The 13,385-nt window shown below is 49.1% G+C and overlaps 2 non-coding genes across 2 annotated transcripts; both read right to left on the minus strand.

Annotated features, from left to right (window-relative positions):
- Positions 1-7,028: 7,028 nt before the first annotated feature.
- Positions 7,029-7,100, minus strand: TRNAQ-UUG. The gene has a single exon. It is a non-coding gene; the product is annotated as a tRNA-Gln (tRNA).
- Positions 7,101-8,758: 1,658 nt separating this feature from the next.
- TRNAF-GAA lies at positions 8,759-8,831 on the minus strand. The gene has a single exon. It is a non-coding gene; the product is annotated as a tRNA-Phe (tRNA).
- Positions 8,832-13,385: the final 4,554 nt, after the last annotated feature.

Below are 13,385 nucleotides of genomic sequence, written 5' to 3' on the forward strand. Positions count from 1 at the left end.
ATGAACTGGGCCCGTCCCAGTTTCTCTAATAGTTCATCTGTGCATGGCATTGGATAGTTATCTGGGCGAGTTACAGCATTTAGCTTACGGTAGTCCACGCAAAAACATATCTCCCCATCTGGTTTGGGAACTAGAACCACTGCAGATGCCCATGCACTTCCAGAAGGGCGGATCACACCCATCTGTAACATATCCTGGATCTCCCAGTCTATAGCAGTTTTAGCTTGAGGAGACACCTGGTAAGGTTGGACTCTAATTGGGCGAGCATTACCTGTGTCAATGGAGTGGTATGCCCGTTCAGTCAGTCCTGGGGTGGCTGAGAACGTCAGCGCGTAGCTAGTGCACAGCTCCTGGATCTGCTGTCGCTGCATACACCCACGGATCATGGAGAGGTTCACCTCTTCCACACCACCAGCACTTTTCCCTTCGTAGTAGACACCTTCAGGCCACTCAGCGTCGTCTCCTCCCTGGGCTGTAAACTGACAAACATTTAATTCTCTGGAATAAAAGGGCTTTAGAGAATTAATATGGTACACCTTAGGCTTTCGGTTGGAGGTGGGGAATGCTATGAGATAATTAACGGCTCCCAGGAGCTCCTGGAACGTGAATGGCCCTTCCCACGATGCTTCCATTTTATGGGTCTGGAGCACCTTTAAGACCATGACCTGGTCCCCTACTTTGAAGGAATGCTTTCTGGCATGTTTATCATACCAGGCTTTTTGCTCTTTTTGAGCACCCTGTACGTTTTCTTTAGCAAGGGCTAAAGAGGTTCGGAGGGTGTTTTGTAGGTTGGTTAAAAAGTCCAGAATGTTAGTTCCCGGAGAAGATGTAAATCCCTCCCATTGCTCCTTCAACAACTGTAATGGCCCCTTAACCTCACGGCCATATACAAGTTCAAATGGGGAAAACCCTAAACTGGGATGTGGTACAGGTCTGTAGGCAAAGAGCAACTGCTGCAACACTAGGTCCCAATCATTGGAGTGCTCACTTACGAATTTACGTATCATGGCCCCCAAAGTTCCATTAAACTTCTCCACCATGCCATTTGTTTGATGGTGGTAAGGAGTGGCAACCAAATGATTTACACCATGAGCTTTCCAGAGGTTTTCCATAGTTCCTGCCAGGAAATTAATCCCCGCATCTGTGAGGATGTCGGAGGGCCAACCTACCCTGGCAAAAATGTCTGCTAGTGCCTGGCACACACTTTTAGCCAAGGTGTTGCTTAGAGCTACTGCTTCCGGCCATCGGGTGGCAAAATCCATGAAAGTCAGTATGTCCTGCTTTCCTCTGGGTGTCTTTTTTGGAAAAGGACCCAGAATATCCACAGCTACTCGCTGAAATGGAACTTCAATGATGGGGAGTGGCTGGAGAGGGGCTTTGACCTGGTCTTGGGGTTTTCCCACTCTTTGACATACTTCACAAGACCGGACATAGGTAGAAACATCCTTGCCATTCCCTCCAGGTGGAATGACCCCCCCAAAATGGTCTTTGGTCCTGTTCAGCCCAGCATGGCCACTAGGGTGATCGTGGGCTAAGCTCAAGAGCTTGGCCCGGTATTTAGTTGGAACTACCAACTGTCTCTGAGGATTCCAGTCTTCCTGGTGTCCACCAGAAAGAGTTTCCTTGTATAAAAGTCCTCTTTCTACAACAAACCTGGATCGATTAGAAGAGCTGAGAGGCGGTGGGTTGCTCCGTTCTGCCGTCCAAGCTCTCTGGAGGCTTTCATCTGCTTCCTGTTCGATCTGGAACTGTTCCCTTGATGCTGTAGACATCAGTTCCTCATTGGATTGTAGACCTATGCTTGGTCCCTCTGGAAGCGATGTAGGGGATGGGGCTGTTTCCGTTGGCTGTGAACCTCTTTCCACTGGGACACTATGTTGGGGTTCAGGCTCCGGCTGAGCCTCTTGTGTAGGGTTATGGGCTGCTGCCGGTTCAGATTCGGTGGGGCCCTTTGGTGTTGAGGTTGCAAGTACTGGATTCAGTGCTGGCAATGGGTCTGGTGCTGGTTGTTCCGCTGGTTCTGGTTCTGGGACTGGTTCCATCTGGGTCTCTGAGACTGAATCCACTACTGCTGTTGCAGACATTGGCCTGGGGTGTGGATCCATCACCTCTGACCGGGTCCTGATAGAAGTTTCTGGAACAGAGCTAGGCATGATGGCTTGTTTAGCCTGGCTGCGGATGACCATTCCCACCCTCTTGGCCCACTCCACATGATTGGCCAAGTCTTCCCCCAATAGCATGGGGATGGGATAATCATCATAGACTGCAAAAGTCCACGTTTCTGACCAGCCCTGGTACTGGACAGGCAACTTGGTTGTAGGCAAATCGAAAGAGTTGGACTCGAAGGGTTGAATCATCACTTGGATCTCTGGGTTGATTAAACTGAGGTCCACTAAGGAAGCATGGATAGCTGACACTTGTGCTCCGGTGTCCCTCCACGCGGTGACCTTCTTCCCGCCCACACTCACAGTTTTCTTCCGCTCCAAGGGTATCTGGGAGGTATCTGGGCCTGCGGATCTCTGGTGTGATTCTGGTGCAATGAACTGTAATCTGTTGGGGTTCTTGGGGCAGTTGGCCTTTACATGCCCCAGATCGTTACATTTAAAACATCGTCCAGCTGACGGGTCACTGGGGCGAAGTGGGTTGCTGGAGAACGGGGTGGTGGGACGATAAGGTGTCTGGAGTGTTCTTTGGGAGGTAGGTGGGGCCTTGGGCGGCCCCTGGTAATAGGGTGTGGTCTGGGGTTGTCCCTTCTGGTCTCTGCTCCAGCTGCAACCAGTTTTCTTCTTCTCTGCCACCTCTACCAATCTGGCTCCAATCTCTCCTGCCTCGATTACAGTTTTGGGCTTCCCATCTAGGATGTATCTTTCTATTTCCTCAGGAACCCCCTCTAAGAATTGTTCCATTTGCATTAGGAAGGGCAAATTTACCGGAGATTCAACACTTGCTCCTGATATCCAGGCATCCCAATGTATCACAATGTGGTAGGCATGTTGGGTAAATGACACGTCTGGTTTCCACCTTAGGGCTCTGAACCCCCGACGAGAATGCTTGGGTGTTATCCCCATTCTGACTCTCGCATTGGATTTAAACAGTTCATACTTGTTCATGTGTTCTTTAGGCATTTCAGCCGCCACCTCAGCTAATGGTCCACTGAGCTGCGGCCTCAGCTCTACCATGTATTGGTCAGTAGAGATGCTGTACCCAAGGCAGGCCCTTTCAAAGTTTTCTAAGAAGGCCTCCGTATCATCGCCTGGCTTGTAGATGCGGAACTTAATCTACAAGGGGGAGGGATAGCTCAGTGGTTTGAGCATTGGCCTGCTAAACCCAGGGTTGTGAGTTCAATCCTTGAGGGGGCCATTTAGGGATCTGGGGCAAAAATTGGGGATTGATCCTGCTTTGAGCAGGGGGTTGGACTAGATGACTTCCTGAGGTCCCTTCCAACCCTGATATTCTATGATTCTATGAACTTTCTGGGATGGGAAGTGGTACCTGGAGAAGGATTGCTAGGGTTTGTTGGTATATTCTGCTGAGCCTTTACCTTCTCCATCTCCAGTTCATGCTTCCTCTCTTTTTTCTTCTCCTCCTCCACATGCTTCCTCTCTTTTTCCTTCTCCTCCTCCACATGCTTCCTTGCCTTCATTTCCCTCCTGTGGGCAGCCTGGATTTGTGCTGGAAATGGCCCAACTTTAGATAAGCTATTACCAGCAGGAGAGTGGGTTTGTGTGTGTGTGTGGGTGTGAGAAAACCTGGATTTGTGCTGGAAATGGCCCAACTTGATTATCATACACATTGTAAGGAGAGTGATCACTTTAGATAAGCTATTACCAGCAGGAGAGTGGGGTGGGAGGAGGTATTTTTTCATGCTTTGTGTGTATATAAAAAGATCTTCTACACTTTCCACAGTATGCATCCAATGAAGTGAGCTTATGCTCAAATAAATTGGTTAGTCTCTAAGGTGCCACAAGTACTCCTTTTCTTTTTGTGAATACAGACTAACACGGCTGTTACTCTGAAACCTGTAATTTGCAAATGAATTCCAATTCAAGAGTCTCTCGCTGGAGTCTGGTTTTGAAGTTTTTCTGTTGTAATATCGCAACTTTCATGTCTCTAATTGCGTGACCAGAGAGATTGAAGTGTTCTCCGACTGGTTTATGAATGTTATAATTCTTGACATCTGATTTGTGTCCATTTATTCTTTTACGTAGAGACTGTCCAGTTTGACCAATGTACATGGCAGAGGGGCATTGCTGGCACATGATGGCATATATCACATTGGTAGATGTGCAGGTGAATGAGCCTCTGATAGTGTGGCTGATGTTATTAGGCCCTATGATGGTGTCCCCGAATAGATATGTGGGCACAGTTGGCAATGGGCTTTGTTGCAAGGATAGGTTCCTGGGTTAGTGGTTCTGTTGTGTGGTGTGTGGTTGCTGGTGAGTATTTGCTTCAGGTTGGGGGGCTGTCTGTAGGCAAGGACTGGCCTGTCTCCCAAGATTTGTGAGAGTGTTGGGTCATCCTTCAGGATAGGTTGTAGATCCTTAATAATGCGTTGGAGGGGTTTTAGTTGGGGGCTGAAGGTGATGGTTAGTGGCGTTCTGTTGTTTTCTTTGTTAGGCCTGTCCTGTAGTAGGTGACTTCTGGGAACTCTTCTGGCTCTATCAATCTGTTTCTTCACTTCAGCAGGTGGGTATTGTAGTTGTAAGAATGCTTGATAGAGATCTTGCAGGTGTTTGTCTCTGTCTGAGTGGTTGGAGCAAATGCGGTTGTATCGCAGAGCTTGGCTGTAGACAATGGATCGTGTGGTGTGGTCGGGGTGAGAGCTGGAGGCATGTAGGTAGGAATAGACATCAGTAGGTTTCCGGTATAGGGTGGTGTTTATGTGACCATCGTTTATTAGCACTGTAGTGTCCAGGAAGTGGATCTCTTGTGTGGACTGGACCAGGCTGAGGTTGATGGTGGGATGGAAATTGTTGAAATCATGGTGGAATTCCTCAAGAGCTTCTTTTCCAGGGGTCCAGATGATGAAGATGTCATCAATATAGTGCAAGTAGAGTAGGGGCGTTAGGGGACGAGAGCTGAGGAAGCGTTGTTCTAAGTCAGCCATAAAAATGTTGGCATACTGTGGGGCCATGCGGGTACCCATAGCAGTGCCGCTGATTTGAAGGTATACATTGTCCCCAAATGTAAAATAGTTATGGGTAAGGACAAAGTCACAAAGTTCAGCCACCAGGTGAGCCGTGACATTATCAGGGATCAGAGTAACAGCCGTGTTAGTCTGTATTCGCAAAAAGAAAAGGAGTACTTGTGGCACCTTAGAGACTAACCAATTTATTTGAGCATAAGCTTTTGTGAGCTACAGCTCACTTCATCCAATGAAGTGAGCTGTAGCTCACGAAAGCTTATGCTCAAATAAATTGGTTAGTCTCTAAGGTGCCACAAGTACGCCTTTTCTTATTATCAGGGATAGTGTTCTTGACGGCTTGTAGTCCATCTTTGTGTGGAATGTTGGTGTAGAGGGCTTCTACATCCATAGTGGCCAGGATGGTGTTATCAGGAAGATCAACGATGGATTGCAGTTTCCTCAGGAAGTCAGTGGTGTCTCGAAGGTAGCTGGGAGTGCTGGTAGCGTAGGGCCTGAGGAGGGAGTCTACATAGCCAGACAATCCTGCTGTCAGGGTGCCAATGCCTGAGATGATGGGGCGCCCAGGATTTCCAGGTTTATGGATCTTGGGTAGTAGATAGAATATCCCAGGTCGAGGTTCCAGGGGTGTGTCTGAGTGGATTTGATCTTGTGCTTTTTCAGGGAGTTTCTTGAGCAAATGCTGTAGTTGCTTTTGGTAACTCTCAGTGGGATCATAGGGTAATGGCTTGTAGAAAGTGGTGTTGGAGAGCTGCCAAGCAGCCTCTTGTTCATATTCCCACCTATTCATGATGACAATAGCACCTCCTTTGTCAGCCTTTTTGATTATGATGTCAGAGTTGTTTCTGAGGCTGTGGATGGCATTGTGTTCTGCACGGCTGAGGTTGTGGGGCAAGTGATGCTGCTTTTCCACAATTTCAGCCCGTGCACGTCGGCGGAAGCACTCTATGTAGAAGTCCATTCTGCTGTGTCGACCTTCAGGAGGAGTCCAGCTAGAATCCTTCTTTTTGTAGTGTTGGCAGGGAGGTCTCTGTGGATTAGTATGTTGTTCAGACGTGTGTTGGAAATATTCCTTGAGTCGGAGACGTCGAAAATAGGATTCTAGGTCACCACAGAACTGTATCATGTTCGTGGGGGTGGAGGGGCAGAAGAAGAGGCCCCGAGATAGGACAGCTGCTTCTGCTGGGCTAAGAGTATAATTGGATAGGTTAACAATATTGCTGGGTGGGTTGAGGGAACCCTTGCTGTGGCCCCTTGTGGCATGTAGTAGTTTAGAAAGTTTAGTGTCCTTTTTCTTTTGTAGAGAAGCAAAGTGTGTGTTGTAAATGGCTTGTCTAGTTTTAGTAAAGTCCAGCCACGAGGAAGTTTGTGTGGAAGGTTGGTTTTTTATGAGAGTATCCAGTTTTGAGAGCTCATTCTTTATCTTTCCCTGTTTGCTGTAGAGGATGTTGATCAGGTGGTTCCGCAGTTTCTTTGAGAGTGTGTGGCACAAGCTGTCAGCATAGTCTGTGTGGTATGTAGATTGTAATGGATTTTTTACCTTCAGTCCTTTTGGTACGATGTCCATCTGTTTACATTTGGAAAGGAAGATGATGTCTGTCTGTATTTGTACAAGTTTTTTCATGCAGTTGATAGATTTCCACTCCATACGGCTAAATGTAGTGCCTTGCATAATGACAGGTTTCAGAGTAACAGCCGTGTTAGTCTGTATTCAAAAAAAGAAAAGGAGTACTTGTGGCACCTTAGAGACTAACCAATTTATTTGAGCATAAGCTATCCAGTGGGCATCCGTCACGGAAAAGAACACTCACTCTCATGCATCCAGAGACAGGAAACCAAGCACATTTTGATCCATGGATTTGCATCAAACCAACATGGCTCCAGGAGGTCCCACTGAGATTTGAACTCAGATTCCAGGATTCAAAGTCCTGAGTGCTGACCATTACACCATGGGACCTGCTGCTGTTTCTTTTTCTGGACCCCTGTGACTCTGAGCTGGCTGGCTTGCACTCTGCACTTATTGCTTCCCTCCAGCTGCTTCCTCTCACAGGATTCTCTCTCCTCCTCCATCGAGTGTGGTCCTGCATTACCGGATCCACGGATCCTGCCCTGAGTCCCCACATCCCCCTGCTTTGCCTCTGGTCTCTGCAGGCTGCAAAAATGCCAGGGGAGGCCTCCCCTCCCTTCACTCAGTGGTCCCGCTCATATCAGCCAGCTGCAGCCGCATGTCCTGGCACTCGGCCAGCTGTCGCTTGATCCGGTCGTACAGTCACACGCTGACTGGCTCCCCTGCCTGGATGCTCTTGTGGAAATCCCACAGACGATGCTGCAGGACTTAGCACTGTTGGTTTCTTTAACTTGTGGTGTTTGCCTGGCCACCGAAACAAAGCCGCCAACTCCTCCCTCACCAGCTCCCACCAATCCCACTGGTTGCCATAGAACCCTCTGATGCGTTCCCATTCTGCCAGCACCACCAGGCCTAGCCGCCCCTCCCCTTTATCTTGCCAGCTCTGGAAGTTCAGCTTCCAATATCCTCTGTCATGGGTCAGGGATTTGCCCACATTGAGGCACATGGTGAGAGCTGCGTGATCCAAACAATCCATTAGCACTACCCTGCACTGGGCTGTCAACGTGCTCTCTTTCATGTAAATCCAGTCAATGCGACTCCTGGCCTGCCCCCACAGAAAGGTGTACCCCTCTGTGGCTGGTGTGAGCTTGGAAGAGAGGAATAGGAGCTACCACCTCACTGGCTCCACTATGGAGAAACAAGTCCTCTAAGCCGACCTTGCTACAGACCTGTGCCAGGTAGTGCTTATTGTAAAAATGTGTCCTCTGACGGTCTGGAAAACAGGACCCGCGGTCCTCAGGCCATCTGACACAATTAAAATCCCCCCCAACAGCAAACACTGTGCGGTCCAGAGGAAGGGAGCCAGTTCCTTCCATTGATCTTTCCTTTCACACTTTAACTGGGGACCATACACACTAATATAGCGGTAACCAGTGCCATGGAGCACAAAGTCACCAGTAATGCCCTCCTTGGGCATAGCTCCACCACGTTCTGTACTCGCACCGCGAATGTGAAGAACAAGACTCCCGCCCATCGTTCTTCCCTGGCCCAGAGGACCAGAAAGATGGGCCCTTCCTCCAATCACCCTCTGCCCATCGATCTGCCCTAAACTTGTTAATGTGCATTTCCTGAATGCCCACCATGTCCGAGTCCAGCTGCTCCAAGGCACTGAACAACAAGCGCTTCCTCCTGGGCCCCTCTCCACGTGGACACTTTCACAGATGCCCTTTCCCCAGTACTGCCCTCGCTCAGCTGTGCAGAGGATCTTTCGTCCCCAGTCCCTGCCCATCACTGCCCAGCACCCCTTCTGGCACCATCTCCGATGGCCATGCCTCACTCTCTTCCCGCCATATTGGGTTGACCAACAAGTGTGTTGGAAAGATGGCTCCTGTCTCTCATTGTTAAAGGTCAGGTGCGCCAACTAGGGGCAGAAGCCCATGCTCTGTTGTCCTGCTGGGGAGCTCAAAATCAGGGACTCACCTCAGGTAAAGGTTCCACTGTGCTCCTAGAAAACAAGCCACCCCTGCACAAAGGAGGAGGAAAGGGCCTGCTAAAGCCTGGGATCAAACCAGAGACCTTTAGATCTTCAGTCTAACGCTCTCCCAACTGAGCTACTTTGGCAACTATATGGCAGTCTTTTGCCCTGCTGCTTCTCTGTCCGGGATGTTTTGTCAGCCATGGCACACAAAAAGGACATCATTGTGAGTGGCCCACGAAGGCAAGACTCGCTTTTGCCTGCCTTGCTCAGCTTGACTTGCTGCCTCACCCCGTTCCTGCCTGAGTTCCCGGGTTGACCTGGTGGTGGAAGGAGACTGGGGGCCAGTGCACGGGGAGGAATTTAAGCTGGACCCTGAGCTAGACTAGACCCTGGTGGCGAGAGTCTGGCCACCACTTTCCACCCCACCCTGTTGTCCTGGCTTTCCCACTGGACGTCATTCAGGGAGGAATGTGGGGCTTCTGCTTCCCCTCCCGGTTTTCACACTGCAGAGGAGTGTGAATAGGAAAATGAATGGCTTCTCCACACTCCCACCAGAGGAACCCGACGCCCTTAGCAGTGGCTGAGTAACAAGTGTCTGTTGGGTGACAGGCCTTTCCCTGAGGAGTGGGAACAGCAGCTGCTGCCTCCCCCTAAGCTCCAGGTTCATTGTGGGAAATGCTCATTGCCTGGCTGCATGGGGGGAAGCTGCTCCATATTCTGGAGAGCATCTGTATTGGTCTGTCAACACCCCGTCTTCACTGAGCCAGTCTGATCGAGTCCCAAGTGCCCCCTCCTGCTTGGCAGCTGAGAGTCTATGCACACATCAACCCCCCCGACAGCCCCCTTAGCCAGCAGCAGCGCTAGCCACCTCAGCACCACAGGGGAACTCAATGCACTTCTTGGGGGGAAATAGCTCCTTGGCTTCCAGCTGCTAGAATGAGAGCCAGGAGAGAGCAGTGTCTGGCTCACCCTGGGGGAGAGAAGAGACCTGATGAGTGTGGATCTCCTTCAGTCTCCCCCACAATGCTGGTCAGTTTTATTGTCACTGTAATAGTCAGTGCTTCCCTTCAGGGGCATCCCTAGGGGGGTGTGGGGCCTGGGACTAATCCCTCCATTTCTGCCCCGGACCCCGCCCCCACTCTACCCCTTCCCCCAAATCCCCACCCCAACTCTTCCAGCCCCTGCTCCACCTCATTCCACCTTCTGCTCCCTCTGCCGGGAGATGCTGCGAGCTGGGGTGGGCTGGGGTCACTGATACCATTTCTCACCGGTGACTGTGGGGCTGACTCCCGCTGCCAATGTCAGCCCCTCCCCGCTAGGCCCCTTGGGCCAGCCTGACCCCCCCCCGCACCCTAGCCCCACCTCCCCCTGGGCTGGCCTAGCACCCCCACTCCCCCCGCATGACACGCACACACAGCTGTCCCTAGGGTACAGTGATTGGGACAGCTGCCACGGGGCCCCCCAAAGGTAGCAGGTTTAAAACAAATGAACAAAAGGAAGTACTAATTTACACATGGCACAGTCTCCCTGTGGAACTGGTTGCCCTGGGATGTTGTGAAGGCCAAAAGTATAAGAGAGCTAAAAAAAGAACTAGATCAGTTCATGGAGGATAAGTCCATCCATGGCTATTAGCCAGGATGGGTAGGGCTGCAACCCAACGCTGTGAGTGTCCCTAGCCATTGTTTGCCAGGAGCTGGGACTGGATGACCGGGGATGGGTCACTCCATGGCTGCCTGTTCTGGTCATTCTCTCTGAAGCACCTGGCATTGGCTATTGTCAGAGGACAGGACACTGGGCTAGATAGACCACTGGTCTGACCCAGTCTGGCCATTCTCATGTTCAGATGAGACCTCAAGTCTTGGGATTAGGAATATCTTTCTGTATTATCTCCTGATTATTCTAAATTTACACAAACTTAAAATATGGCTTTAATTGGTGTTTGTGTATATTTTTCTCTTTCTCTAGACGTGAATTAGGTACAGGTCTCCTGTCAGAGAATTTTCAAGTTATCTGCAAAGAGCCTACAGCAGTGATCTCCAACCTTTTTACGCCCAAGATCACTTTTTGAATCTAAGAATAATTCAAGATCTACGCCGCCCCTTCCCCGAGACCCTGCCCCTTCTGCAAAGTCCTGCCCCACTCATTCCATCCCCTCCCATTGCTCACTTTCCCCCACACTCACTCACTTTCATTGGGCTGGGGCAAGGCATTGGGGTTTGGGATGGGGGGCTTGCTCTGGGCTAAGGCTGAGGGGTTCGCAGTGTGAGAGGGAGCTCTGGGCTGGGGCAGAGAGTTGGGGTGCAGGAGAGGGTACAGGGTGCTGGCTCTGGGAAAGGGGTCAGGGCTGGTGCTTGGGGTGCAGGAGGGGGTTTGGGATGTAGAAGGGGTTATGGGGTGTTGGCTCTGGAAGGCAGCTCAGGGCTGGGAGTTGGGGTACAGGAGGGGGTAGGGGGTGCTTGCTTTGGGAGGGGGCTCAGGCATGGGGGTTGGGGTGCGGCCTCCCACTGGGCAGCACTGAAATCATAGACCATCGCTTGTGTACAAGGTGGACTGCACAAAAATGGGTATGTCCTACCTTACCAAAATTAGAAGAGCCCTGCTCCTTACAACATAAAAGTCTGGCAACCTGTTACTGGGATGAACTAGATAACAGTACCCCAAAAGTGTATTTTGATAGAAAAAGTTGTGTCTGTGCCACTGGATTAGAGGAGCTTGTGTGGCAAGATAAATACATCTCAGAACTGCCCGTAGAACAGTGTGTGTGTAATATAACTATGTTAAAAATGCTCACCTTAACACTTTACTTCCCAACTCATGAGGATAAAAGAACTAACACACTGGCTACCAGTAATATTCAAGACTTTAACTTCTCTTTGGGGGTCAATTGGACAAGCCTGTATGAACTAATGAAGAGAAATGAACAAATTAGCCAACTGACTGAAACCACACGGACCCAGGTTCAGACATGCAGTTTGGCTATTTTACATCAGGGATTTGAAATATTAAGAGTGTCCGCACAAGCAGAACAAATTATGACGCACCATTGGTGTGATATTTTTAAAGGATGGGCCCCCTCTTGGTCTTCAGCTTTAAAAATTATGTTACACCCAATTGTTTTCTTTATTCTGAGAAGCTCCATGTTTGGGGGGAGGGATAGCTCATTGGTTTGAGCATTGGCCTGCTAAACCCAGGGTTGTGAGTTCAATCCTTGAGGGGGCCATTTAGGGATCTAGGGCAAAAATTGGGGATTGGTCCTGCTTTGAGCAGGGGGTTGGACTAGATGACCTCCTGAGGTCCCTTCCAACCCTGAGGTTCTATGTTAATTGTAATGTGTGGCATGTGCTGCTGGATGAAAAGACTGTATTTTAAGCTGAAACCACAGGCTCACATTGCTTCACAATATATAGCCTTGAAACAATTACATAAAGTGTGACCCATTCAATACCCCTGGATTGAAGGGTCAAAGGGGGACAATGTAGTCCTGATAAATGAAATTGTTTGTAATTGTTCACTTTATTCCTATAACTTCATAAGTAAAGTTTTATTAATGAAACTTCATTCATTCATAAAACTGGGTACCCCAATAACTGACTAACTGACAATTAAGCTGCTTGTTAAGAGCCACAGCTGTTCAGGCCACTGCCCTTGTAAATTTCACTTGCAATCCAATTGCTGCTTAAATCCCTGAAATTTACACTGTTTCAACATTGTAACTTCTGCTCATTGTTTGTCATTCATTATACTTGTCAATAATGTAACGTTTGTTCACTGTTTGCCATTCCTTACACTTGTCCATATTGTAACTCAAACTCCATTTTAACTTGTCCCAAACTCCATTTTAAAATGCTCACTCCATTTTGTAAAAGCTTGCTGTGACCTTCATTTTTGCAAAACCCTGCTGTAATCTTATTAGTGCAGTTTAGATGTGTGAATGAGGTATGGATGGATGATGGAATCAACCTCCAGCCCCAGCCTGTCCTGATGAAATAAAATTCAAATACCAACAGCTGAAGATGCAGGGAACAGCCCTAACAAAGTGAGAAGACCCCCACCCTAAAAAGAAAAGAACAAAGGTACAATAGAAGAAAGATCAAAGCCAGGTCCTAGGCTGAAAGTCCCATCTGCAATTGACGGGGGATCAATCACACCGAACCCAGAGGCAGCGTGATAAAGCAAGACCTATAGACTCTGGATTCAAACTAAAAACCGATTAAAAAGATGGGTGAGATGGAAGACTTTGGGTAACGTTCTGCTGCCAACATTGAGGGGCATGGGTGCGTGCCCGACAGAGACCCAGCCCTTCCTCGTGCCCGGCTTTCCTGGCCAGTTAGCCACCACGAGCTACGATCCCAAGCTGTGAAATCAAGCCACGAGCTCAAGCTATGTTCAGGACTGGTAACTATCTACCAGCTGCAGAACATTTGATGTGTGTGTGTGTATACATAGGTATTAGATATTAGTTATTGGTCATAAATCAAATTGTGTTATAATAAACTTGACAACTTGTCTTGCTCCCTGAAACGATCCTGTGTAGTTTTGTCTGTATAACATCAGCACAGGCTAATGTTCTACTGTTCTACTGCCCTTTACTCATGCAGTAATAACAACAACATTTCATTACCCCCTCCCCCTCCGCATTCAAGTGGTTTGTAACCCAACCCCAGCCAAAATCTATCACCTGGGCAATGCAGCTCTGT

This window comes from Chelonia mydas, chromosome 22 (genome assembly GCF_015237465.2).
Source record: "Chelonia mydas isolate rCheMyd1 chromosome 22, rCheMyd1.pri.v2, whole genome shotgun sequence".
In the NCBI taxonomy this organism is placed as follows: domain Eukaryota; kingdom Metazoa; phylum Chordata; order Testudines; family Cheloniidae; genus Chelonia; species Chelonia mydas.